Source organism: Poecilia reticulata, chromosome 21, assembly GCF_904066995.2.
Source record: "Poecilia reticulata chromosome 21, P_reticulata-male-v2, whole genome shotgun sequence".
NCBI classification, from domain to species: domain Eukaryota; kingdom Metazoa; phylum Chordata; class Actinopteri; order Cyprinodontiformes; family Poeciliidae; genus Poecilia; species Poecilia reticulata.
This window is the reverse complement of record NC_088850.1, coordinates 24,476,829-24,484,513: the sequence shown is the minus strand read 5'-3', so window position 1 is coordinate 24,484,513 and position 7,685 is coordinate 24,476,829. Positions and strand designations below refer to the sequence as shown.

The window sequence follows — 7,685 nt, the reverse complement described above, 5'->3', positions numbered from 1 at the left end:
ACAGAGTCATAAATGATCCACAAGCAAATTCAAATTTCAAAAATCTTTTTTTGATCCCAAAGGTAAATTATATGTTGTTGGAACTCAAATTAATTCAAGTTGTTCAACGAGTTATTGTAGATAGTGATGACTGTTGGCATCAATATCTACACTGACTGAAGACACTGTTTTACCAAGACAGTCTCATGAAGAGGATGATCAAGGTCTCTGTCTTGTTCCCTGAAGGTCCTTTATTCTTAACAATTCCTTTAGCTCACCGGTAAGACATGGTTTATTATTAGGGAAGCATCTCACTGTGCTGGTGGGGATGGTGTTGTCCACCCAGACGTTTATATAGTCGGTCAACACTCAGTCATGGATGCCATCTTGATAGGTATTTTCTGAAACCTACATGGAAAAAGAGAACCACAGACAACGTATATGAGTTTTTAGCCGACTTCTGCAGAAGGAGAAAAACTCTGTCAGCTCCTCCGAGCTGTTCACAGAGCGTTCTGCCAATCTTTGGATACAGCTTGTCTTTTATTATCAAACTTCAAAGAGGGAGGATAGGCAAGATAAGACAGCGGAGGAAACAGCTGAGGTCGTAAAACATTTTACCTAAACACAGCAAAGGTCGTAAAACAATTTAACATCTGTCCCATGATCTGAGCCCGGTTCAAATCTCGGTCAAACTGTTTCACATGAAGATAACAGGCAGCTGTGACTTCTAGGTCAGTTCACACATACAGTTTAAAGACGAGAACACTTTAACCTGACTAACATTAGACTGAATATGAACTAATAGTAACAACAAAATGATAATACCAAAAAATCCCTATCATTCCCCCCTTTTCATCATTTTACCATGTGTACAAACCGCAGTCAAAAGCCAAGCATAGAAAAGAAAAGAAACAAAATAGAACCAATAAATACAAGATATATATTTTTTCCTAGTCTAAACATAAAAATTACACAATGAATAAATGAAATGAACAAAAACAAAAGAAAGAAACAGCAAATCAAATGCAGTTTCCTCATCACTAACACCACTTGTCACATTTTTGGTGTACGAACCATTCAGCAAATGAATTAATCTGTTTATTGATTACAGAACATCATCATCGCACAGAAAATCATCAGAATCTCAAAACAAATCCTCTCTATTTGTCTCATAGGACGCCCGTGCTAGCTGATAGCTGACAACAGTTGTGTTAACTGTTCTAAACATCATACTCCGTAGACAAGGAATAATGTAACCCGTAAAAAGACAGAATAGAACAAAAACAATCAGAATAGGTGTCACGAGCTTTAACAGTAAAGTCCACCACGGACCAGACGTGAACCATAAAAACAAATCAAAAAAAAAATGTGATCCTTGCGTAGCACCGTCTACACAATGTTTAAGTTCCTCCAGGCCATGTAGAGCATCAGAAATAGTTCCACCAGTTCCTGTTTCTTCCGGAACAAATGTACAGCACGCTGGGCCAATGATTTTACAAACACCTCCCTGAGAGGCTGTGAGCAGGTCCAGCACAACACGAGTTTGCAAAACCATGTTTCTTGATTCAGTCAGCCCTCCCATGGAGCCGTTTGCCAGCCGGTGTGTGCTGTTGATGAGTTGCAGTAATCCATATCTGTTGATTTCAACGTGGTCCTGAACCTCTCCTAATCCAACTCCTGGGAACATGCTCTGCATGAACTTTTCACCTCCGGTCCAAATCCTGATTTCCCATGGAACTCCAGTGTCTGTTGTGAGGCCTCCCCAGCGTTTGACCTCAGGCATCACGCTTGGAGCGGGCAGCCAGAATGTGTCGTCCTTTCCTGATGAATACAATCGGGTACAGGAAGTACCAGTCTGCCATCACCCGTGAACCATAGTCTGCTGGCACTATGGTACTGCACAGCGTTGTCTCCTGTTGTCCGATCTGTGATGTTGAAACACCTCTCCTGAAACATGTTGTCACAGTCTAGGTTGTCCTTCCAGACTTTGCAGTGTGGAGTCATCCTTTGACCCCTGCAGGCTGTGCAGTCGATGAAATCCTGTGTCGGTTCACAGTGGGTGTAAACTTTGTTACACAAGTTTCAAGGTAACATCCCAAGAGAAACATGTCCGTTGTTGAACATGCAGCTCCTCAGAGACCCGGGTTTAGCTCCTGCTAAAGAAATGGTCTCTGGTATTTTCCATGCGGTTAGTGGAAATGGAAATACGTCAGCATTAAAGGAACAGGTCATAGATCCAAAAAGTTCCTTCACGGCATCTCCTATCTGAAGTAGAACAGAATAGTCATTTTTCCACCGTTTGCATCCCTTTGGCATGGGGACGCTGAGTCGTGGTTGTGTGCTCAGGCCATAGAGACACATCTATTTGTCATCCATGATGTGTCCTACACGCAGACCTGAGTTGTGTGTGGCGATTGGCAGCTGCGCACACACATAGCAGTTCACAGCATGTCCCTTGTACGCGGTTCTATTCATTAGTTTCCACCACAGGTTGATGCTGCAGTCACAGCGCAGTAGAAGATCCATCTGGCATATGGAGTCCCCATTGCTGCTCGGCGCACAGAGATGTCAGAACCCCCAAACTAAAGACGGGGGAATCTTAAGCGTTTCTTCACCGGGTTTGAGACGAGCTACCCTAAAAAATAGCCCCCCTTTGAAGTCCGGTCTTCCTCCCTCCGCCTACTTAGGGGTTCAACACTCCCTGCAGCTTGCAGTGACTGAGATGTATCCAGCTGGGTCTTTCAGCAATCTTTACGACTGTTGGTGTGGTCATCAACACCTTCCCACCGTGGGCTGGCCCAATTCTTTCTTTTGATGACCTTTAATGTAGACCCAGTCTCCTGGCTGGATGGGGGTGGTTTTATTTATTTCCTGTAGAGGAGAACAGTCAGACGGCAGTAAATTTGCATTTAACACCTCTTTTTGTTTCAGGATCCTGATCATATAATCTGTCAAAGTTTGCTCCTTATCTGCTTTCTGTAAATCTGAAGGAAATATAGGTAATATATATGTTCTTCCATAAACTATTTCAAATGGTGTTAACCCTTCCTGTGTGGGTGTAATTCTCATATATAGTTTTGCCAAATCTAAACAGTCTGACCTTGGCTTGCCAGTAGTTTCCATGTATTTCCTCAATCTGCTTTTCACAGTACCATTGGTTCTTTCCACCAATCCTGCACTCTGGGGGTGGTAGGCACAGTGATTCTTTAATGTCATTCCTAAGTGAGTAGCCATGTTTTGTACTACTTGGTTTACAAAATGTGATCACCAAACAATATTTATGTGGTCCACTTTGTGTGAGTTCAATAAAGTCCATATGCATTGTTTGAAATGGATGAGAGTTTTGGGAAACTTCCTCTTCTTGGTCTAATGTTTCCTTGAGGATCGTTTCTGACACAAACTGGACATGCAGTACAAAAAATTTTTTAAGTAAGAATTTAATCCATATGTGGTAAAATGCTGTTGTAGCATAGAGACCATCCCCCCTGTTGACACATGACAATGTCCATGTGTCAAAATTGCTGCCGCTCTAAATAGAGACTTTGGAAGGACCGGCTTCTACTTACTGAAAAAATGTTATCATCATTCAGTGTCGCCCCTTTAGTTATCCACATTTGTTTTTCTGCGTTTGGAGCATTATCTTGCATGTCTTTTAACACAGTTTTGTCTATTACTTGAGGATCTTCTATCTGTATTGAGAAATTGTCTCCCCCATGCTTCCCAGCTGCAGCTTCCTTTGCTACTTTATCAGCTAATCTATTGCCATTTGAAACCTCATCCTGTCCCGTGGTGTGCACTGCACACTTACAAACTGCTAGTTCAGCTGGTAAATACATGGCCTGCAAAAGATTCTTAAGCAAGGATGCATGGGTGACTGGTTTCCCTGTAGATGTTATCAAATTCATCAAAGCATAACTCTTTCTAAATAAAAATGACCATCCTGAAATTAAACCAAAACCTCAAATCCTCTAATTTTCCATTTCTTTTTGAATTTATTGACTATCAATCAAATCTGGATTAAAATGTTCTAGACTGAAGTCTAGAAAATGTTGCTTTTAATCACAATCATCAGTTTTTAGTAGCCGTTTACAAGGTTGCTTAAAGTCTCAGACTTTCCCTTAACCTCGCATGTCAGACAAGTTTACAATGTAAGTTTTTTATAAAAAATTAAATGGTCAATAATTTTATCCGTTACTCAATTTAGCAGAAAAATTTCTCTCGTCTCAAAATAATTGTCATTCATCCCAATATAAAATACACAAACACAATCCCAATCAATCTGTAGATTCTTTATAGAATTAAACTCTAAGTTAAGTGTTTCAGTTAAATGCAAAGAAATACTTCATAGTATTTCAACACTGCAATATCAATTAAGTTCAACACTTAGATATGTTTAATTTAGTTCCAAACTTGTATATTTATTTCAAAGAAAATAAAACATTTGCAAATCATTATTAGTTTTGAATCTAATAATTTTAGTTGGTGTAATTTAGCCATATCACACTCAGTTTTTTTTTTCTTTCTTAACTTTTAACCATTACAGTTTTTTCCTTCACAGCTTCCCAACCTATGGCTTGTGGACCCTGAGAGATCACTGGTCCTTCTATTAAGGACTGAGTTAACGGATACGAAGTGGACGATTTTATTTAACATTGTACCTAAAAGCCTTCAATATGTCCTTTTCTAGCTAGATAATTCCTTCCTGCTAGTAAGTAAGCAAGCAAGTCCTCATTACAGTAGCAGTGTGTGTCACAGCAGTGTGTGTGTATAACTTATCTCGCATTTCTCCTGTCTCACTTCTCGCTTCCGGCTCCTGCTGCTGGCGTCGCTGCAGCTGGTCCCCCCTCTGTCTCTTCTCCTGCTCCCTGTCAGTCCAACTTGCCGGTGTTGGATTATTTATAAGTTGTCCAGACCATCCCTTTGTCCACCAATGAAACAAGCGGCAAACAGTTCAGTTTGCTGTCTTTTTCCAAACGTCTAGCAGGACTCCATACAGTAGTTTTGCTGCATGGCAGTTCCCAGATGTCAAGGAATTAGGACCAGTGGACACTTCATTGCCTTCAGGGTCCAGTTGGTAAAAATCGTCCTGTCCTTTTTCGCTTCTTTATCAACTGGCTGGTGATAAAGGAGGGAGTCATCTGATTGGCAGGACAGATCTGAGCTGAGGTCAGAGGTCAGACGCAGCGCAGCGAGGCTCAGACAGAGGAAAAGGAAAGAAGCAAATAAGAGTCAATTAGTGTTTGCTTGCTTTTCTGTTTCTTTTTTTTATACACAAACATTTTCCATATAACTTTCTTTTCTTTTCATCGTATAGTTTTTAGCCACTTATTATCCAACTTTTTAAGAAGTCATAAACCATTTCCTTATTCAAACACATATAAACATGAAACATGTTAAAAGCTGTAGTCTCTTTCATCATGTTCACCATTAACTTGTAAAATGTAGAATGTACGTTTAAGTTAACTTCATCTAAGACACGTCTCACCAGAGAACAATGGATTTCTCTAAATTTGTTGATCTCAGTGCTGCAGACTGTGAAGTCAGCGGGCAGCCCTCCTCTCAAGGCCTAAGAGTTACGAGGCTGGACAATGTCCAGGTCGGTACCTTACTCTGACCGCTGACCCCTCCAGATAGACAGCTAAGAATCATTTCACCAAGTTGGTGTTATAATATTATTCCGACACAATACATTAAACATTGTTCTCTGAGGACAATTTTATTATTTAGTTTTATTTTTCAGCTTCTCCTCCTTCAGGAAAGTCATGCCTCACTTTTAGCATACAAAGAAGTTGTTCCCATGCTTTATTTCAGTGAGACCTCTCTTTACTGGTTTTTCTTCAAAGGTGTAGGAATGCTCAAAAAAGAAAAACAAAACAAACACCAGTATTTCTTAAAACAAATTATTTCTCACTTGTGAGGTTTAAACCAAATTTTGTAGTAACATTAAAAATTATTTTGCATACACTGATTTCTTGCAGGAATTCAATTTCTTTTATGGTTTTACTTAACGTGTCCCAAACTGCATGCACATGTCTCTAGCATTTCATCAATTTGGTCTGGTGGTTTGTGTTTTTGGGGTGTGGTAGAGTCTGATCAAGCTGAGGAGTTTAGCCTGTGCTGTCTTCTTCCTCCACCACCCCTTCTGTTATTCCATCTATTCTTTTTACATTCTTTCGCCCAGTGATCAAAATCACCACAGTTCCAGCAACCTTCTGGATCTTTTGGAGGATTATTTGGGGTCCCATTATCCCATTAAGGGGTCTCCCTCCCCTCTGACTGCCTCTGCCTTGTCCCCTACGGGGGCTTTGGAACAAGGCAGAAGTTTCTAATTCTTCAATATCATCTATATGAAAAACAATAATAGCAGAAATACTTGATTTATTGTCTGCTGGGACTGGGGCAGATGGAACGGCAGCAGCGACTGGGGGAGGGGTAGCTGCAGGAGCCTGCGCTCCCTGCAATGTTATGGCCTTTTCTCTGCCTGCATTGAGTTCATTATCTTCTGGTTTTACAAATTAGTTTTTAAGTGCTGCTCTTTTTTCCATTTTGACATGTATGTCATGCCACCAAGAAGTCTGGACAGTGTAATTTTCATCCCTTCTTAGATCCTCAGCAAGTGAGGAATTACAACATTTATTTCCCATTATTTCAGTACTGCAATTAGCTTACAAAGGCTTGATATTTTGTGCTTTTTCTTCAAAGAGAGTGCTCTAAGTGAGCGCTTAGTGTCCCCTGAAGAACAGTCTTCTAGGCCAGACTAGTTCTGGTCCGGTTCTTCACCTAGGATTCTAATTCCGAGGACAGAAAGTTTTACTCTCAATGTTGAGCACCATTCACACTTGTACACACACAAAAGAATATTCCCTGCCTACGCGAGGATCCCTTTAAGGGCCACCTCATCCAGAGGGGGACTCTAAATTACCCCTCCTTCCTTTTCCCTGCCTACGCGAGGATCCCTTTAACCCTAGGTTTTGTACTTCATGAAGATCATCCTAGTTCTAAAAAGATTAGAATTTTCTGACTTTTTTTTTTTTTTTTTTTTCAGGTTTCATAGGGTCAAAGAGATTTCCTCATCCAGAGAGGGGCTCTAAAATACCTCTCTTTCCTTTCCCTGCCTACGCGAGGATCCCTTTAACCCTATATGTTATGTAAAACAAATGACCTGGCAAATTTTATTTATTTATTTATTCTTCTTGCTTTAAAACTATTATTGATTGGCCAGGCTTTATAGGGTCAAAGAGATTTCCTCATCCGGAGAGGGGCTCTAAATATACCTCTCCTTCCTTGGGACTCAAACCCGATTTTGGGATTCAAACCCGAATAGCGCTTTTCACTCACGTTTCTGTTGGTTCGTTTTGTCTGTTCGGATCTCGTCAATCCGTCGTTGGCAGACAAAGTTGGACCTAGGACGCTGGCCTGGCGAAGAATTCACTTCCCGGGACTTTGTTTCCAGGTTCTGTTGACTCTGGCCGTGCACGGTTTCAGCGCGTCGTCCTTTGTCTGTCAGCGAAACGGGTATGTTGAGATCCGGGTCACGGCACCAACTGATAGGTATTTTCTGAAACCTACATGGAAAAAGAGAACCACAGACAACGTATATGAGTTTTTAGCCGACTTCTGCAGAAGGAGAAAAACTCTGTCAGCTCCTCCGAGCTGTTCACAGAGCGTTCTGCCAATCTTTGGATACAGCTTGTCTTTTATTATCA

General features: G+C 40.9%; 1 long non-coding RNA gene across 1 annotated transcript; it reads right to left on the bottom strand.

Moving 5' to 3' along the window:
- Nucleotides 1–421: 421 nt before the first annotated feature.
- On the bottom strand, nucleotides 422–7,433 carry LOC145549741 (uncharacterized). Its single transcript, XR_014085582.1, has 2 exons — nucleotides 7,318–7,433; nucleotides 422–5,140 (listed from the first exon to the last, which is right to left on the bottom strand). It is a non-coding gene; the product is annotated as an uncharacterized LOC145549741 (long non-coding RNA).
- Nucleotides 7,434–7,685: the final 252 nt, after the last annotated feature.